General features: G+C 53.3%; 1 protein-coding gene and 1 pseudogene across 1 annotated transcript in view; one reads left to right on the forward strand and one right to left on the reverse strand.

Moving 5' to 3' along the window:
* Positions 1 to 221: 221 nt before the first annotated feature.
* LOC102440479 lies at positions 222 to 16,509 on the reverse strand (annotated as a pseudogene).
* Positions 16,510 to 16,652: 143 nt separating this feature from the next.
* Positions 16,653 to 20,551, forward strand: part of LOC102442953 (retinoic acid receptor responder protein 3-like) — a 38,603-nt gene continuing 34,704 nt past the window's right edge. The window contains exons 1-2 of the mRNA XM_023747645.1: positions 16,653 to 16,692; positions 19,243 to 19,313. The gene's annotated coding sequence lies outside the window, so the exon portion shown is untranslated. The remainder of the gene's footprint in view (positions 16,693 to 19,242; positions 19,314 to 20,551) is intronic.

Here is a 20,551-nt window from a genome sequence, read left to right on the forward strand (position 1 = left end):
TGCACTTGGCTGTCAGGTGCTAGAGACTCAGTGCCTAGTGGTGGAATGAGTTTGGGTGAGCTCGTAAAGCACCGTGAGCCTCAGTTTCTCCATCTGTAAACCCTCCTATGGAGCTACGGGAGGGGCCAGGGGTGACTGTCATGGCTGCAACATCACCCCCTAACCTCACTGGTCTGCACAGCGACTGGCACATATCCCCAATCTCATCCCTACCCCAACTGTCACTCCCTCGAGGGCGGGGATTCTGTCCCTGCTATTTTGTCTCATTCATGTCTCTGCCTCCACCCCAGCCGCCCACACGGATGCCCAGCCACTGTCAGCGGAGGGAATGGTCTGGTTCCTGGGGACAGGGGGACACGGGCTGAGGACACACCTGGTCGCAGCGGGAGACTCCGTAGCGCAGCTCGTTCACGAAGTGCTCACAGTTGTCGCTGGTCAGCTTGTAGAAAATCTTCTGCCCCACCTTCTCCTCCGCCTGCCGCACAATTTTGCTGGGAGGCAGCGGGGAGTACTTCCGGTCATGCTTGTTATTGACACGGTACTTGCGTTTTCCGGCCACTTTGGACAGCAGCTCCTTCTTCACTATGGCCCCCTCGGACCCGGAGGCCATGAATTTGGCCAACGTAATTCCCGCGATTTCACCTATGGTTCCCAAAGAGGAAAGAGGCCGATGGTCAGGGCTGAGAGCAGGCAAACAGGCAGCCCCACTGCCCTGGGCTTCATCAGTGAGGATGAGCTGGGCAAAGGCCGGCCCACCTGCCTGGCTTCAAACTCAAACACAGGCTGAACCCCGCCTGGGTGCCCTTGGAGAAGTCACAGATGCCCCTGGACTCTGGCTCCTCATTTCTAAAGCCGAGGATGTGGATTCTTCTAAAGGCCCCTGTGGGTGCAGATGTCCCTGAAAGATGCAGGAGGGGCAGAGGGTACAGGGCACAGACCCCAGGTGCAGCCCCAGCCAGAGCGGGGTGGGACCCTCAGCGGCCAGGGTGACATGTTTTCAATAGTAGGAAAGGAGGCTGTTGAGCAAGCCCAGGCCTGACCTGCAAACCCAGAGCCCCACCCACCGTGAGGCCTCAGGCCAGTCCCTTCTCCTCTCAGGGGCTTTCATCACTTACAGATGGAAGGGCCTGGGTCAGGTGGTGGCCACACTCTCCCAGCTCTGAATTCTCAGATTGGCCCCTAACAGGACGCCCGCCTCCTGCCTCACCCCGGCTTCTGGGAAAGCTGACAGGAGAAGGTGAGTGATGGGCCCTGGAACCCTCAGGGAGAGGCCAGTGGACCTGGCAGATGGAGCTGGGCTCACAGAAAGCCTGTTGGTATGACGTAAACCTCTGAACAGCCAGTTCATCCAATGACCAGCTTCCACTCACTGGCTGTGTGTGTGTGTGTGTGTGTGTGTGTGTGTGTGTGTTTGTGTGTGTGTACACTTTAGTTCACCAGTTCATATTTTCTTTTTAAAAGGGCATTTGACCCTGGCCAGTGTGGCTCAGTTGGTTGGAGCATTGTCCTGTACACAGAGAGGGTGAAAGAGAGAGAAACATCTCACATTGATGTTTCTCTCCCTCTCTCTCTTCCTTCTCTAAAAATCAATGAAAATATATCCTCAGATGAGGATTAACAAAAACATAAAGCAGTAACTTATTCCTCCTCAATAAGCCTAATTTTTTAAAGCCTGCATTTGGCTTTCAAATTCACATGTGTATGCACACACCTGCTGTACAGCTGCTTGTAACGGAGGCACCATCAGCCATGAAATGCAGGCACCGATTTTATTTGGCCCGTTCCCTGCTGTTGGTGGTTCCCAGGCTTTCGGCCTTTGCTTTAATGCCACGAAGCTCTGGGAGGGAAGGGAGGTTGGCCCAGCACCCTCCAGGCCCCGCCCGGCTCCCCCGTGCTGTCCTGCATCCCACCCTGCACGACCGGGAGGTGGGTTCTCATTGCTCTACAGAGGGTGCAGCTGAGCTTAGGGGGCAAGTCACACGGGCAAGTACCAGCTCGGCAAGCAGAGGCCCCAGGGCCCCAAACGGGTCTGCTAGGTGGGAGGCCCACGCTCCTTCCATGCCTCTGAGCCAGCTGTACGCTGTGTCCTACTCATCTGCCCCCAGAACATCGAGCACACAAAGGGGTGCTTCCCTGGGACAGTGGGTTGGCTAGAAGTGAACCCCAGTATCACCTGGAATAAAGGCCAACAGTCTGTCCTCCACGAACTCGCTGCTGAGGAAGAAGAGTGGCTGCAGACCTACCAGGGAACATCATGCAGCCAATGGCCAGGGAGAGCCCACCATCCAGGCACTGGTGAGAACAGCGTACGGGTGTGCAGCCGCTAACACTCCCACCTCTACCCTGAGCTTCAGCGGAGAAGCAGCCTCACCTGGAGGACCCAGGTGCACCACGTAGCCGTCCCCCACGTAGACGGCCCAGTGCGCGATGCCTAGTATGTGGAAAATCTCAATCAGGTCTCCAGGTTTTGGTTCAGCCTGTGACTGAAAAACCAGAGACAGACTGAGGTTAGTCCTCACAGGGAACATTCTAGAACCTGACCTATAAGGAGCCCCAGCCCAGCCTGCAAGCACCCTCTGATCATCTCCTGAAGGAAACAGAAGAGGGCGCTCTCCTCGCACAGATGCAAAGTCCCTCCTTTAGTGGGGCTCCTGAGCTGGAAGTGAGCTCTTTGGGGGACAAAGAAGAGATGGACAGGGTGTCCGGAGGGGAGGTGTGGGCAGGTGGGCAGCACGGGGGTGTGGCCGAGACATGGGTGTGCAGACATGGCCAGGAGCACATCTTATGCCAGAGCATGTTGGTGTCAGTGAGTATATGACGCCCAGGAAGTCTCAAATGCCCCATCAAGGGCCCCCACCTTGCGCCGGGCCTGAGTGATTCTGAGTGATAGAGCCCCGACCTGCACAGCCAGACACGGTGCTCAACAGGGCCCACATTTCATATCCATCACTCCTTTGACCACAAACTGTCATTACCCCATTTGACAGATGAGGAGACTGAGTCTCAGGAAGGTTAGGTAACATGCAAAGATCCTTACCCAGTGAATAGAAGAGAAAGATCGAAATCTAGGTCTGCATGTTACTAACGTTGCATCCTTTAAATCCCAGAGCATCCCAGGCGGGCGGGGCAGCTGAAGTCTGGACTCCAGGCCAAGACCCAGCTGGGGACCCAGGGTGTGCCTGGAGTTGGTGGCAGGGCAGTGCCCTTCTGGGGTTTGCATGAGCAGGGAGTATGTTCCCCTCATCCCACTGGGAATGCGAGATACGCCCTTATCACACAAGTTCTATTTTAGGATCACTTGAGGCCAGCCAGCACCTCTCCTCCCCTGACTCAGCCAAGTGGGGCCACAGGGGCCAGACCTCTGTGACCAGGGTGGGTGACTGTTGCTGGGTGAAGTGAGGGTGGCTGCCAACCGGAAGTCTGCTGGGGAGACATGGTTGAGAGAAAAGCTCTTTTGAAAAAATATGTATATATATATTTTATTGATTTTTTACAGAGACGAAGGGAGAGGGATAGGGAGTTAGAAACATCGATGAGAGAGAAACATCAATCAGCTGCCTCCTGCACACTCCCTACTGGGGATATGCCCGCAACCAAGGTGCATGCCCTTGACGGGAATCAAACCCGGGACCCTTGAGTCCCAGGCTGACGCTCTATCCACTGAGCCAAACCGGTTAGGGTGAGAGAAACCTCTTGATTACAAGCGTCAGGCGTCAATTTGACCAAAGATGGAACAATTTGAGCATCAAAAAGACACACATCAGATATGTGAATAATGACATCAATGTGCTCATAATGACACTTTTAAGATGTGTTAGTCAACTTTGGAGGTTGCAAAAGAATCACCATATGATTTCAAAAACTGGTAAATGAAAAGATTCAAGCATTTCCTAAGTGAACTGAACTCAGACAACCAAGTTAAGAATGACAGCAAAACCCAAAGCCACAAAACAACACTTAAAAGGTGGCTACACTTACATATGCAAAGGACTAGAAAACCCCTGGCAGGACAGAGGAGGGACTGTGTGCCTGGGGTGGGAGGGGGTGATGTAAAGGGGGGCGGTGCAGGGGACTTTAGCCTCAATGTTGGGTTTCCATTTGGGTTTTGGGGGGAGGGGGGCTAACAAGGAAAATGTGCTCATATAATTGAAGCAGAGATTAGATAAAAGCCATTTGCATGGTGTCAGGATGCAGCGAGCATTCGGAAATGTGACTGTTACGCAGCCAGAAGGAAAGAGCAGCATATGGAAGGGGAAGAAAGGGATGGAAAGAAAAGCAGAGGGAACAGGTGAGCTGCTTGGAGACGAAAGGTGGACGAGAACGCCTTCCTGCAGCCCCCGCCTCGGCCCCACACCGCTGGGAGCCATTTTCCTGTCCCTCCCTCCCAGCTCCTCCCAGCCACCCAGGACAGTGTGACTGAGGAGGTGGGACTGGGCAGTGGGTAGAGGCTGCCCCCTGAGCCCACCATTCCTGCCTCCTCAGGAAGCTCTGCGGAGCCCTCCCACCCCGGGTAGCAGACCCTCTGGCCTCAGCAGGCGCCCTTGCCCCTTGGTGCCAGAGCTGCAGCCCAGCAAGGAGACCCACATCATCAGCACTAACAGGATTGCGGTGTTTGAAATAAAAGCTTTCTGGGGACTTACCGGAGCCATCTTTCTGTGCAGCTGTGTCTGGGTGCTGCTGCCTCGGGGCCCAGCCTTCTATGATCAATAGTTTTGTTTTCCCTCCGACCCTCTCCTGGAAGACAAACACCTGTACTTAAAGCCATGCATCTCGGGATGTGCTCCCCTGTGAGACATGTGTCCAGGTGACCTGCGAGGTATGACTCAGTGAGAGGAGGGTCATGTTCTTCACATTTAGGTTTAGCATGTATTACCATATGCTATCAATGAATACATACATTTTTAAAATAAAAATGCAAATCAAAGGTCACACAAAATCTGCTCTTTGTTCAAAGCAGGGCCAAGGTACAGGCCAGGTAGACACATAGGCCTGGAAACCAGCCAGAGAGAAATCAAAGTCCACATGCAGAGTCAGAAGGATTTGGTGGTGGCCACTGTCAGCATCACGGTCATAAGTCACCAAGTCTCAGGGCCCAGAGAAGAGGAGAGAGGAACAGCAGGGTCAGGGGGGTGTGGGGCGAGGAGGGATAGAGAGACAGAAGGAGGGAGGAGCTCCAAGGAGACCCGAACACCGGGACTGACCATGACCAGAACACAACAATGATTCCAGCTACCGCTAAGCAGATGGAACCAGACAAAACGTGTCATCAGAGGCGCATGCCCCACACTGGGAACAGGGAGCCCGCTCGCTCCTCGCCCTCCCCTTCCCCCCGCCCCACCTCATCCCCCAGTTCAGAAACACATCCCAGACCAATAGGAAACCCAAACCCACCCCTGCCTGGGGGTGGAGAGGCCCATTTTCTGGCACCAGCGTGCTACCCCATCCAAAGCCCCAAATAAGATTCTCTCACTGACACCCCCTGTGGCTGTAACCTCCTGGGCAAAGGGGTGTGGAGTGGGGAGGGCCCGTCGCATCCTCATTGTGTGGCATGTGGGAGTTGTAGCCAATTTCCTGAATTTTGTGTCTATGAATGTCATGCTCTTAGAAAATATTTCCTGTGTATAAATGTGTCCCTTAAACAACATATACATATGCAGTTTGCATTTCTTGAATGTGGTAAAATCAGAATCAAGCTTCTCACATTGCACAACTTGATGATGTTTGCCCAATATTAGGTTCCTTGTGGATTCCTGTTCATTCACATCATGTGGAACGTAGCACAGTTTAATCATCCTCTCCTGTCAGTGGACATTGGGGTGCTCCCAGTGGATTGCATTACAGACAAAGTTGCCATGAGCATCCTCACACAAGCCTCCTAGTGCACCTGGAGTTTTCTCTAAGCAGAAGCTGTTAAACCTTTTTAACCAAGATCCACGGTAAGAAATACATTTTATAAGGTACCAGGATATATAGAGACTTCAGGCATATAAATGCAAGTCTTGCCAAAATCTAGACGAGATACACTCTGATAAATTCTGTTCTTTATTTTTTCTAACATACCGACTGTGACCGACTAAATAGAAGTTATCACTGACTAAAGCAGTGTTTCTCAACCTTCCTAATGCCACGACCCTTTCATACAGTTCCTCATGTTGTGGTGACCCCCAATCATAAAATTATTTTCGTTGCTACTTCATAACTGTAATTTTGCTACTGTAAACAATATGTAATTATATATGTGTTTTCCGATGGTCTTAGGTGACCCCTGTGAAAGGGTCGTTCGACCCCCAAAGGGGTCGCGACCCACAGGTTGAGAACCGCTGGACTAAAGGGTCACCAACCAGAGTTGTTGGGTTGTATGGTATTGTTAGGCAGGATAGATGGCTGCTAGGGCAGAAGGAGGGGAAGGGGGTAGGGAAAAAGGGAATTTTTCTCACCCACTGAATGAAGAAGTCAGCAAGCTTGGGACTTGCCAAGATAAAATTGCCAGATGTTCTCATAAATTTGGGGGAAAGCCACAACAATGTAAAACGGGGACCTGGAAATCTAGTCTGTTGTCCAAGATCCAGCAGGGGAATCTTGAAACCTATACAAAGTGAAAATATAAAACCCTTGAACCCCCACCAGGCGGGGTGCTGAGACTAGCTGAGTTGCCAACTTGTGCTTTATGCCAAGTGTATTTTTAATAAATGTTCTTGCTTTGCTTCAACACTGCTTTTGGTCACTCACCTGAATTCTTTCTCCAAAGCATGACAAGAGCCGGGGTGGGGGTTGTGGGAGGAGAACCCCCTCCAATGCAAGCAGCTTTCTGGTAGCAGTATGACCTTCTCCAACTTTGTTAGAGAAAGAATGCAAAATTATGTTTCCCATGGGTAGTACACCAGAGTCACAATTGCTCAACATCTTTTTAAATATTTGTCAACATGGCAGTAATAGCATGGGATCTTTTTCACATGTCTATGTTTATTGGACATTTGTATTTACTCCCCTGAGCTCTGAGGGTGTTTCCAGAAGAAATTAGCATTTAAATTAAGAGACTGAGTAAAGAAGGTGACTCACCAGTGTGGGCAGGAATCACCCAATCCACTGAGGGTCCAAACAGAACAAAACGGTGGAGAAAAGGTTAATTCTCTCTCTTGACCTGGGACATCATAGTTACTGTTTCTCAAGGCTTTGAACTCCAGAGTTGACACCAGTGGCCTTACTTAACACCTTATTTTCAGTCCTTTAGCCTCTCAACAAATTACACCACTGGCTTTTCTGGTCCACTGTTTGCAAATGACAGATTGTAAGACTTCTCGGCCTCCATAACCATGTGAGCCAATTCATGTAATAAATCTCATATATCCATATCTGTATCTATGGCTATATCCTATTGGTTCTTTTTCTCTGGAGAACCCTAACACATTGCCCTGTGCATTTATTAAAAAACAAAATTCAACCTAGTAAATTTGAAGATCTCCTTGGCTTTATTAAGGAACTAATGAATCGGGCAACATCTCATCCAGCAAGTACAAGGGCAATGTTAACATAAAAACATTCAAACCTGTAAAGATTTTTGTGAGTTTATTTGAGCCCAACTGTCAACAATTGTCGGGAAGCAGATTCTCAACGGACTGGGATAGTGCTCCAGATAATGGCCGTTTTTCATCTATTTTTATACATTGCCATCAAAGGAGGGGACATGGGAAGGTTACAAGAAATCCACTGGTGATAGATTAGGGAGGCGGGAGAAAGCAAAGTGTGGAACCTCTGGGATTGGATAAAAAGTAAAAGACAGACACATACTTAGGTGAGTGCAGGAACAATTAACATAACAGTGAAGGAATCTGTGGTATCTATCCTGGCACCCAGGCACATTTGGTTGTGCCCTGAGGGATACAGAAAAAGGGAAGTTACAAGTTACCCAGACATTTCAAGGATATGTTAGCAGAGATGCAGAAAGACAGATAGGCTCAGTTAAGGTAAAGGTTGACCTTATCAGTGAAGATACCAGCCTAGGAGGTGACTACCCACCATAACTGCTTTTAGTTAAAGTTTAATTTCAGACCATCCCTGTGGTGACTTTAGGTCTCTGAGTTTGCAAGACTGCCACGCAGGCCTCCCCTGAGCTTGTCAGGTTAGCGGGTGGCCCCTTTCGTCCACAGCACTCTGAGGGGTTGTACAAAATGAAAGGTGTTTTATAGGTAAAAGCGTAGGGCACGAGAGCTCTTAACAAACGAAAAGGATTATATTTTAGATCAGGACCTGGTTTTGGGGGAGAGAAAGGGAACAGCAAGGCTTTTTGTCATGCAGGTTGCCTCTTCTTTCTATGGGGAGGAGGATGGGGAATGAGCCTGCAGGACAGATTACTTTACTGGTGCCCGACCAGAAAATTCCAAATTGGTTGATTAAGATTCAATTTCTGGAAGAGGTTGAGACCACAAACAAATCAGGTATTAAATCTAGGGTCAGTATCATGGGATTTTAGCATAAGCGATGCCATTTGGGCCTAGAGGTTTCTCTGTTCAGTGTGTCAATGTAGGAAACATTCAAACTTGTAAGAATTTTTATGAGTTTATTTCATCCAAACTGATAATAATTGCTGAGAAGCAAAATCTCATCAGATTGAAAAAATGCTCTAGAAAATGGCAGTTTTACCACTTTATACATCAGAGAGAGAAGATAGGAACGAGAGAAACATCAATTTGTTGTTCCACTTAATTGATTGGTTCATTGGTTGATTCTTGTATGTGATTTGACCAGGGGTCAAACTCGAAACCTTGGCATGTCAGGACAACACTCTAACCAACAGAGCCACCTGGCCAAGGCTAATGTTTGTGTTTTACTTGGCAAGTTTAACCCATTTACATTTATGGTGATTACCAATATATCTGGAATTTGTTCTTCCATCTTATTTGGTTATTTCTACACATTCCAGTATTTTATGCAATTTGTTAATTTAATTTTTAATTGAACTGGGTGTTTTTGTTTTGCTTTCTTGTGTTTTGAGAATGGAGAAAATAAAATGGAATAAACATTGCTGAGAGAGTCACTTAAAATGTAGGGAGTTGAGCCGGGCTGGTGTTGCTCAGTTGGTTGAATGTCCTGTGCACAAAAAGTTGCATTAGATTCCCAGTCAGGGCTCATACCCAGGTTGCTGGTTCCATCCCCAGATGTGTGCCCAGCAGGAGAAAGCTGGCACGGAGCCACCTGTAAGTCCTGAGGAAGGGAAAGGGTGCCTGAGCTCCTCTGTTTACATCAGCAACCAGGGAAGAACCGGGAGCCTTACTACCTAAGATTCTTTACTCACCGCAGGGCTAGTCACACACAGACCCTGCAATGCTTCCCCACTAAGGGACACTGATTACCAGAAAGAGTGTCTGTCCTCCCTCCATCCTGATCAAAGATTCATCTCAAGAGTCTCAAAGCGATTTGATTGTTTCCACAGCAGGAGGTTCAGCAGGGACTCAACCTCCTCTTTTCTATGCGTCCCTTCCATTTGATATCAAACAACCATGGAAGATTATGTACTTTAGTCGTAACTTTTAGTGTCAAATGTACCTTCACTTACTTTTCTGCCTACATAAGTCCCTCTCACTCCCCACAAGTCAGAGCACTGTTCCAAGGCCCGCCCTCAACAAGTCAGTCTTCAATAAAACTCTTTTCTGAAGTTTACAGAGTCCGTTTTCTTTTCTTTGACAGTCCTGTCCAGGATTCCAACAGACACATGGTCCCTGACACCAGGGCTGACAAAGGAAACATTCGCAGCACTAGTAGAGTATCTCTGAGGCACCCACAAAAGCCCCTTTTAGAGAAATGGTCACTTTGAACACCTTATAAGCCAGTGATGGCGCACCTATGACACACGTGTCAGAGGTGACACGCGAACTCATTTTTTGGTTGATTCTTCTTTGTTAAATGGCATTTAAATATATAAAATAAAGATCAAAAATATAAATCTTTGTTTTACTATGGTTACAAATATCAAAAAATTTCTATATGTGACAGGGCACCAGAGTTAAGTTAGGGTTTTTCAAAATGCTGACACGCCGAGCTCAAAAGGTTCACCATCACTGTTCTAAGCCCACAGGGCAGAAGCAGAACTCAAGGGACTCGCCACAAGGGGTCATTCCTTCCCCCAACCCCTCCCAGGAGGGTTGGGCAGCAGGGAGGTCAGGCTTGGGGCCTGTCACACCCCCAACCCAGAAGATGTGAGGCAACCACCATATGACCTGGCCCCAACAGGAAAGAGCTGATTGGCCAAATAGGGTCACCTGACCCAACAGCAACCAATCAGTAGGCTGAACTAGGATTTGGTGAGCTGATTCTCTCTCAAGAATTTGAACTAGGAGCACCTGACAGGGTGTAGGAAGGGATAGAGCTGAGCTGATATGGGGAGGAGGGGGCAAAGGAGGGGATGTGGGATCACAGCCCTCGGGATTGTCCCAAGCCCAGTGGTGAGGAAGCAGGAGTTCTGGGGATGGGGTGGGGGAGGGTGAAAGCAACAAACAGAGGAAAGATGTGAAGAGCAGAGGGGTAATAAGGCTGGTTTTTAGATTGGCAAGAGTATATATTGAATTTCTTTATGGCAAAGGTTTGGTTTGGTTTGAACTTCAATGAGCATCTGCATATTCCGGCTGCTGAGCCTAGAAGCCATCCCGGGTCTAGTTCCAGGCCAAGGTCCTGACTCTCCCGTGGTTCCTGTTCTTGTATATCCATCAGGTCTTGCTGTCCAGTGTGTCCTCACAACCAGAAGCGCCCATTACTTGAGGTAACAGGAGTTGGAATGTGTTTCCTGCAAGGTCCAGAATGCAGCCGCAAAGAGAAAGTGAAAGATCACCAAAGGGCCAGGACACAAACTGGCGTCACCAGGAACAGAGCCCAGCTGTGCCCTCAACAGACTTCACACCAGGCAGTTCTGGCTGCATTTCCCCCAATAAAATCCTCCTTTATTGGGCTGTATTTAATTCTGTGAAAATATGCCTTACCATAAAAAGAGAATGAAAGCCATAAACCAAACCTCAAAACCTCTAGGAAAACAAGATCCCGTTAACGTATAAAGTAATTGCTGTCAGGACAGTCCCTTCAACTTATTGCTTTTGTCGCTTGTTTCTTGAGATCACGGCTCCAATGAGGCCCACCGCTGCCAAGCCCACTCCTGCGATGCCAGCCGCCATGATGGTATCTCTGACCTGCAAAGAGAGGAGGTGGGTCAGACTCGGTGTCAGGACTGAGTACAGGCTGTACAGCCAACAAGAATGTTCAGCTCATAGAGCCTCACATGCCCCTTGGTCTCCATAACAAACTCAGAAGTCAACAAATATTGGCAAGGAAATGGGGGGAAGAGGGCTGGAAGGGGAAAGAGTTGGTGGATGGACCAGCTGGCCAGGAATGGACCTGGACTTGAAGAGGGAACCTCAATTCGCCCTGTGGGTATATAAAGCACATGAATCCCAGAGGGTGGCTGTGGAAAGGACAGGGAGATGCAGCCAGGATGGCTGCGGTCCTGTCTAGCCAACGGGGAGCCCTTGAAGCTAGTGTGAAGTCAAGGAGGAATTGCTACTGAATCATCAATAAACTATGACCTCCATGAGAGCATGGACCTCACATGTCTTGTTCATTGCTGTATCCCCAGAGCCCGGCTAAGTGCCTGACAAGGTGCCCTCTCACCCTCATCCTCTCACCCTCATCCTCTCACCCTCATCCTCTCACCCTCGTCCCTCTCACCCTCATCCTCTCACCCTCATCCTCTCACCCTCATCCTCTCACCCTCTTCCCTCTCACCCTCGTCCCTCTCACCCTCATCCTCTCACCCTCGTCCCTCTCACCCTCATCATCTCACCCTCATCCTCTCACCCTCATCCTCTCACCCTCTTCCCTCTCACCCTCATCCTCTCACCCTCTTCCCTCTCACCCTCATCCTCTCACACTCATCATCTCACCCTCGTCCTCTCACCCTCGTCCCTCTCACCCTCTTCCCTCTCACCCTCGTCCTTCTCACCCTCGTTCCTCTCACCCTCGTCCCTCTCACCCTCGTCCCTCTCACCCTTATCCTCTCACCCTCATCCTCTCACCCTCATCCCTCTCACCGTTGACCCTCTCACCCTCATCCCTCTTCTCCTCTCTCTGTACTGCTCTTCCTGAGCTACCTGTGCTTCCCCACCTCATGCTCTCTCTCCTGCTCCTTTGATGCCATGTTCTCTCTCCCTCCTACACCCTCCGTACCCTCCCCGTGTGACACACACTCTCCTCCCAGCAGACAGTCTCTCCTCTGGGCACCTCACTGCCTCAGGCTGGACCAGCTGCCCCTCCTCTCTGTGCACAGATGGCTTTGGTACAACTTTCTGTGCCTCTCTGCCAGCGCCTCTGGGTTGGGATCTACGGGGGATGGTAAGAGCAGGACATGAGGACCAGCCTGCCCAGCACCTCTACACTCAGGACAAGGCCAGATCACTGGCCCGGACACACTTGGGTGAAGGGCCCTGAAGAAGGGCTCCCGGCTGGGCAGCCGCAGTGTGAGACCGGACTGGCTGTCCGTGACTTTCAGAGCACTGCGGCCCACAGCCACTGTCCTGGGATGAGGATCCCTTGGAATGTGCTTCCAGACTGAAAGGTGCTCTTCAGGGATGGATACACCCAGGTTCACTCCTCACCTCATGTCTGACATGTTGGAGAAGTTGCCTGAACTCTGTGTCCCCATGGCTGATGAAAGGGCGAGGGCTACACTCTCCACCTTGCCCCAGGGTAAGGGCTACGTCCTCCATCTTACCTTGGCCACGTGCTTGGCAAGAAGGTTCTTCCCGGAAGTCTAAGACTCTGCTAGCCACACCCAGGAACAAGACATCGACTTGCGCCTGGCCAATCGGCAGAGCACAGTCCTTTCTCCTCCCCTTACTCCAACCCCCCCCCTTTAAAAACCGTCTCTAGGCAGGGTTCTGTCTCTTGGCCACTTGGCTAGCCGATGTGTCGGTGAGTCTGGTGGATGGAGAGCTCAAGCTAGCTTGAAATACAGATTCTTATGCTTTTGCATCGGATTGGATGGCTCCCTGATGTGGTTTCTTGGGAATCTTGAAATCTGGGCATAACAGCTGATGGTCAGGACTTAGTGAGCTGACAGCTCTCACATGCTGGACACTCTAGCATTACTGTGAGAACCAATACTGCAGCCTCACTGTGAGAACCAATACTGCAGCATCACTGTGAGAATTAATACTGCAGCATTACTGTGAGAATTAATGCTGCATTATTACTGTGAGAATTAACGCTGTAGTATTAATATAACAAATACCATGCAAAATCCAACCCATTTTCCCAATTAGGAAAAACTCCAGAAGGTAAAGGGTACCTCAGGAGAAACACTAAGGTGGCAGTAGCTGCACTGGGTCTTCTTTGTCCCATCTCTTCCTGGTCCCCTTTCTTCCCTCCCTCTCTGCCTTGTCCACCTCCTCCCTGCTCCTCAGTGTCCTGCCCAGGGCACCACAGCTCAAGAAGAGAATTTTTCAGCTTTTCTTTGTCTCTGTGTCTGACCTCAGCGAATGAGAAACCTCTTGCAGCCCTCACCCCAGGCGGCCCAACCTGAGGCCAGGGCTCCGCTTCCCTTTGCCCCATTCCATGCCGGTTCCCAGCAGCCCACACTCACCTGGGATGTTTCTCCTGATTCACTTCCCCGTCCACCTCCTGCCCATGACTCGGTCCAGGGCACCCAGTCCTGGATTTTGTGACCCACAGTTTCCCGGCAAGGTTCCTGCCTCCTGTCCCTTCACCTCCACATCCAGTCCCCCAGGACCCCGGTGTCCTTCCCACATGTCCCATCTGTCCAAGACCCTCCTCTGGCCTCAGGGCACAGGCATGTCCCTGGGCAGCAACAGCCCCTCCTGACCCTTCCCCACCCTCCTGGCCCTCCCTGCCCTTGGCCTCCCGAGCTGGCTGAAGGCCTTGCCTTTCCCTCCCCACAGGTCCCTCTGGCCTCTGCTCCTCTTCACTCCAGCTACTCTCTGTCTCCAGTCCCTGCCCCACGCCCACTCCTCCTCTCTTCCCCCCAGACAGACCCCTCCTCTGAGGAGCTGCCCTGAAGGCCCAGCCTGGCTCAGCTGCCACGCTCAGGGTCCCCAGACCCCGGGACCACCTCTCCCCACGTGATCATGCTCTGCTGTGGTCCCTGTGCCTGTCTCACCCCCTCTGGGCTTGAAGCTCCATCAGGGGGTCCTGTGTGCTCGGCGCCCCCCCCCCCCTCCCTGCATCTCCTGGGTCCTGAGAGGGGCCTGGTTTGGAACAGGAGGGAAGGACCTGTGGGAGCAGGAGGGCTGGAGGGCCAGGGGGCCAGGGCTCAGGCCAGGCAGGCCCAGAGTTGGTGTCCATCTGGGGGAGAACAAGGGCATTTCTCACTCTGAAGGGAAATGTTGGATTCAGGTGAGGCCTGGGCACTGTCCCAGGAGCAGGGCAGTGAGCTGGGGCCTGGTCTGGGGGAGGCAGTGGTTCCCAGGAGCAGTGAAGCAGGTGGACTGAGCTCTGGAGGGTGCAGGCAATTCCCGGAATCACCCCACTTCCTGTAAGAGCCCCGCCCACCTGGCTGCTTTCCCTGCACACCATGCGCTTGGCTGGTCACTCCCGGGATCCCCTGTGGTCAGGACACCAGGGCTATTAGGGGTGGGGGAGCTGTCCCTGTCTGACCCTGAGAATGGAATGCGCGGCATCAGGCAGACACATGCCTGGGAGGAAGGAGGAGCAAGAACAGAGGGGCTGGGGAGGCATGAACCCCAGCAGCAGCTGAGCCCCCACGGCTACATGTCCTGCAGGCACTGGCCCCCAGCAAGGATTGATCTGGCTCAGGACAGCATTGGTGCTGAGGTGGACAGTCTCTGCCCTAAAGCCCTCACTAAGATCACAGAAGGGGAGGCCAAGCTAATGAGTCCATAACTGGGGTGAAATGGAAACAAAAAATACTCGGTTAAGATAAAAAGCAGAAGTTGAAAAAGAAGGGAATAGAGGAATCATGGGACAAGTAGAAAACAACCTAGAAAACAACATGTTTCTAAATAATTCCTGGGTCAAAATGAAGCCCTAAAAAAAGTGTTAAATTGAGGTGAGTAAGTTAATACACACAAATAAATAGACAATAGATAAAAATCCATGGGATGCAGGTACAGGAGCAGTGACCTGGAAATGTGCAATGTAAATGCTCACGTGGGGGAAGAGGAAGTCTCCAATTACTATCCCAGCTCCACCTCAAGAAACAGGAAAGGGGAGGAGAAAAGCAAGGCCAGTGCAAGGAAGGAAATAACAGAGCGCAGAAGCCAGTGAAACTGAAAACACAGACAGAACAGAGAAAATCGAACAAACAAAAGCTGAGTCTTTGAAAACATCGCTTATGTCAACAAACTCTTTAAAAGATGACAAAGGAAAAGAGAGAAGATACTGATTACCAGGATTGGGACAGGAAGCGGAGCGGGGGTCAATGGGGGTCATGGGGGTCATGGGGGTCAGGCTGGGAGAGGCGGCGCCTTCCCGCGCCCCTGCACACAGAGCTTCCTGGTGGAGGGAAGGGCTCTGCCAGGTCCCCGCTGGCTGCCCCCCTCCCGCCTGCAGTGCGGCTCCCCATCCTGCTCCCCCTGAGGCCTGAGCGCTGGGCAGCCTCCCTGTGGCTCCAGCAAAGCCACATGCACAGGGGGAGGGAGGGGTGAGTGCAGCTTAGGTGCTTGTTGCCTGGCCAATAGCCACCTCCCCTGCCCGCTCCAGCCCCCACGCGCACGCGCACGCAAACACTCACGCATGCGCACGCGCATACGCACGCGCACACGCACACGCACCCGTCACTCATCTCCTGGCGCCACAGCCCTGCCCTTCATTGGGCAGTAACGGCCTCTCCGCAGTCCTGGCTGAGGCCCCGAGTGGGCTGAGCCCCCAGGGAAGCCCCTGCCCGTCGCCCAGGACGGGTTCCCATGGAAATGGGCGCAGCCCTGCACAGGGAAGGCGGGGCCCGGCCGCAGGGGCTGTGGAGAGGGTCTCCCTGCTCAGAGGAGACCAGGGAATGAAAGCAGCTCTGAGGCCCTTGGGCGGGGCCCGGTGAGACTGTGCCCTGGAGGCTGCTGCCACCACAGCCACCATCACAGCAGACGCAGGACCAACAGGATGGAAAAGCCTGGGCCCTGGTGCCCGGGAGCTGCTGGGCTGAGCCTGCGCCCTGCCTCCGCCTCCTGTTCCAGGGACAGCGGCCGGCCAGGCTGGGGAAGCCGCTCTCAGGGGACCTCTGCTTCTCCCGCCCACATGCACCCCGAGGCCAATGAGCCCAGGGCTCCCTGAGGTCCAGGCTCCCGCCTGCTGAGGCCTTCCCGTGGGTCCCGCCCCGAAGGCTGCCCGGGGCTCCTGTCCTCGTGGGGCGGGTATAGGATGAGGGCCCACGCGGGCCTGGGGCTGACAGCTGGGCCTCCCATGCCCCGTCCTGCAGTGGGAGCCCGTGTCCAGGGCAGGGCAGGGGTAAGGCTTCCCTGCGACGCTCACCGCTTCCAGGCGGCTCCCAGGCCCAGCCATGCCGGACCTTGAGGTGGGAAGTCGTGGGCCTGTCCCCTGAGAAACGCTGAGAGTCCCTTTAAGCATTTAGTGTTCAGTCCTTGTAAACAAAAAGGAAAGTGAAACTGAAAGTGTCCACTCGGTTATAAAACCTGTTGCCCTAGGAGCAGAAAGCAGACCCTGCCCTGGTGACCAATGGCTTCGGTAAGTCCCCAGAACGTTTTAGAACCGGCTCTGCAGGGGAGGGCAACTCCCTGCATTAAATGAAGGCCTGGGGCTGTGCTCCTGCTGGCAACTCCAGCGCTGTCTCTAAGGCTTCCATGGAGACCTGTATGTTGTTTAAGTCTCTTTTGCTGCAGGACTGGGAGGTGTTCGGGCAGAGGGAGCCCCGCTCTGGGTCTGGCACTGTGTGGGGTCGGGGGCCATGGGGGAGGATGTGCGGTGTCTGGGCTGTGCCCGCCTGAGCTGGGGAAGGAGCTGGAGTGTGGGCTGATGGGGGACCTGGGACTTGGGGAGCAGTGGATCCTGGCCTGTGGCCTCAACTGCTGCTGGGGTTCATGCCTTCCCAGCCCCTCTGTTCTCGCTCCTCCTTCCTCCCAGACTTCTGCCTGCCTGATGCTGCCCATTTGGTTCTCAGCGTCCAACACGGACAGCCGCCCCCATTAGCCCTGGTGTCCAGACTCACACAGGATCCTGGGAGGGGCTGGCCCAGCGCCTGGTGTGCAGGGAAAGCAGCCAGGTGGGCGGGGCTCTTACAGGAAGTGGGGCGATTCCGGGAAGGCGCCTGCACCCTCCAGAGCTCAGTCCACCTGCTTCACTGCTCCTGGGAACCACTGCCTACCCCAGACCAGGCCCCAGCTCACTACCCTGCTCCTGGGACAGTGCCCAGGCCTCACCTGAATCCAACATTTCCCTTCAGAGTGAGAAATGCCCTTGTTCTCCCCCAGAAGGACACCAACTCTGGGCCTGCCTGGCCTGAGCCCTGGCCCCCTGGCCGTCCAGCCCTCCTGCTCCCACAGGTCCTTCCCTCCTGTTCCAAACCAGGCCCCTCTCAGGACCCAGGAGATGCAGGGAGGGGGGGTCGAGCACACAGGACCCCCTGATGGAGCTCAAATCCCAGAGGGGGTGAGACAGGCACAGGGACCACAGCAGAGCATGATCACGTGGGGAGAGGTGGTCCCGGGGTCTGGGGACCCTGAGCGTGGCAGCTGAGCCAGGCTGGGCCTTCAGGGCAGCTCCTCAGAGGAGGGGTCTGTCTGGGGGAGGAGAGGAGGAGTGGGCGTGGGGCAACAACTGGGGACAGAGAGAAGCTGGGGTGCAGAGGAGCAGAGGCCAGAGGGACCTGTGAGGAGGGAAAGGCAAGGCCTTCAGCCAGCCCGGGGGCCGAGGGCAGGGAGGGCGAGGAGTGTGGGGAAGGGTCAGGAGGGGCTGTTGCTGCCCAGGGGCATCCTGTGCCCTGAGGCCAGAGGAGGGTCTTGGACAGATGGGACATGTGGGATGGACACCGGGGTCCTGGGGGACTGGATGTGGAGGTGAAGGGACAGGAGGCAGGAACCTTGCCGGGAAACTGTGGGTCACAAAATCCAGGACTGGGTGCCCTGAACAGGGGCAGGAGGTGGACGAGGAAGGTCTGGGGTCAGCATGGGCTGCTGGGAACCGTCTTGGAATGGGGCAAAGGGAAGCGGAGCCCTGGCCTCAGGTTGGGCCGCCTGGGGTGAGGGCTGCAGGAGGTTTCTCATTCGCTGAGGTCAGACACAGAGACAAAGAAAAGCTGAAAAATTCTCTGATCATGAAGCTGTGGTGTCCTGGGCGGGACGCTGAGGAGCAGGGAGGAGCTGAGCAAGGCAGGGGGGTAAGGAGGTATCAGAACAAGGAAGGGTCAGGGCAGAGAAGACCCAGCGAAGCCACTACCAGCTGAGGGTCCCTGGACAAGTCCCTCTCCCTCTCTGATCCTCAGTTTCCCTAGCTGAGCACGTGGGTTCTGCTTCCTTCCCCTGGGCTGTGGGAGGGTGGCAGTTATGGTGGGAAATGTGCCCACAGAGCCTGCTGGGCGAATGTGTCAAGCCACTTGCCCTCCTCCTCCCACCCAGCTCCAGAAGCTGGGCAGCCACACAGGGGCCCCTGGGAATGATCAGGTCCTGGTAAGTTCCTGTCCCTCAGGTCGGCATCTCAGAGAGTGGGTGACCCAGGGCTGGAGGGCAGAGTGAGGAGGCTCCTGATGGCGTCATGGACACGAGGGTCAGTGTGAGGGCAGAGGACCTCGGACTCCCCTGTACAATGTTGCGGGGGTTTGCCCTGGGCCCCAGCCTCAGGGAAGGAGGTTTACACACAGGTTATTATGTTATCACCCTCCAGACACGTGCACCATACACCTGCATACACATATCTTCATCCTAGCTGTGTACGTGTACACGCAACACAGCATACATATGCACAATACACACAGACAGACAGCACACCCATACCCACATGCATGACACACACACACTGGACAAATATTCACTCTCCTAATGCACAAGGTCATATTTCCAGGCTCCGCCCTTTGGGAAAAGATTCCCGACTTCCGGGTCCCCCAGGGCAACCTCTAGAAGCTGCAGGAGGCTGAGGACCTCACAGGGGACAGGAGTCCCCACCACACGCTTACCCAAGGATGAACATCCGTAAGGGTGTCCCCAACCAAGCCCCAGCGCCACGACAGGGCCCTTGAAGCTGCCTGCAGTTTTGTCTGCACCTTCCTGGCTGTTTCTCTTGCAGTTTGTTGAAGATCTGGAGCTGGAGGCCTGATTGAGAGTTTCCGCATCAGCTCCTCGCACTGGGCACTCTAGGTCGGAGATGGTTATGTGGTCCACCTGGCTCCCCCAGGTAAGAGGTGTTGAAAGTGTAACTCTCCAAAGTTTGATTAATATAATGAGAACCAATTAAAGCCAAATGCCACCCTGGGAACCCTTGCTGGGTTCTCCCTGAGCAGGGCTTGTGCTCACTGTACATCCGTGTCCCTTGGGGGCATCTCAGTGGTCCCTCGGGTCCTGACCCAGCAGGGAAAGAGGTCCGTGGGTCCCAGGGAAGCTGGGCTGGGCCCGCACTGGACACTCTCCAGCTCGGGCCCGTGAGCTGGGCACACAGACAGATTTCCCTAAACCAGCAGCGTCTCTGGGGGTCCTGGTCTCAGGAAGGGACTGCCTCTCAGTGCTGTGTCCTGTTGCTCAGAGGATGTCACAGAACAGGGCGTCCTGAGAGGGTTTCCTGAACACCCTCCACGGAGCAGCTCTCCCAGGTCACACATCACAGAGAGTCTCACACAGACGCACACGAGCACCTGGAACCTTGATGGGCCGCAGGGACAGCAGAAGCAGGATGACAGCCGGTCAGAGGAGCAGGCAGGCCCCACACTGTGTATCGTCCATGAGAGAAAGGTGCTGGGATGAGACCGCGCACTGGGAGCACAGGGGCTGGTGCCCTGCAGAGCAATGGCACCCACACCTCGGACAGCAAGCGTTTGGGTTCTCGCTGGGCAGAAACCGTCTCACGATCAGAAGAATCTGCTTGTCACTGACCAGGTTCTATACCAGGGGTGGGCAAACTTTTTGACTCGAGGGCCACAATGAGTTCTTAAACTGGACCGGAGGGCCGGAACAAAAGCATGGATGGAGTGTTTGTGTGAACTAATATAAATTCAAAGTAAACATCATTACAGAAAAGGGTACGGTCTTTTTTTTTTTTTAGTTTTATTCATTTCAAACGGGCCGGATCTGGCCTGCGGGCCGTAGTTTGCCCACGGCTGCTCTATCCACGGAGCCAAACCAGCTAGGGCTGTGTGCTCTTTAGTTCCCTCCTCTTAGAGAGCAAAACCTGGGCTCCAGGCTCAATGGGATTTGGACGCCACCAGCTGGAAGTGCTGTGTGGACTCTCCATGTGGCCAGAGCTGCCAGAAAAGGCTGATGATGCCTCAGGGTCTGATATCGGTTGTCAAATGTAGATGAGAGTATTTACCATGAAGTTCAAAAGGGGAATAAGTGAGGGAATATATGAAAGTTGCACCGCAGAGTGTCTGAAACTCAGTGGG

The sequence above is a fragment of the Myotis lucifugus genome, unplaced genomic scaffold (genome assembly GCF_000147115.1).
Source record: "Myotis lucifugus unplaced genomic scaffold, Myoluc2.0 scaffold_935, whole genome shotgun sequence".
NCBI classification, from domain to species: Eukaryota; Metazoa; Chordata; class Mammalia; order Chiroptera; family Vespertilionidae; genus Myotis; species Myotis lucifugus.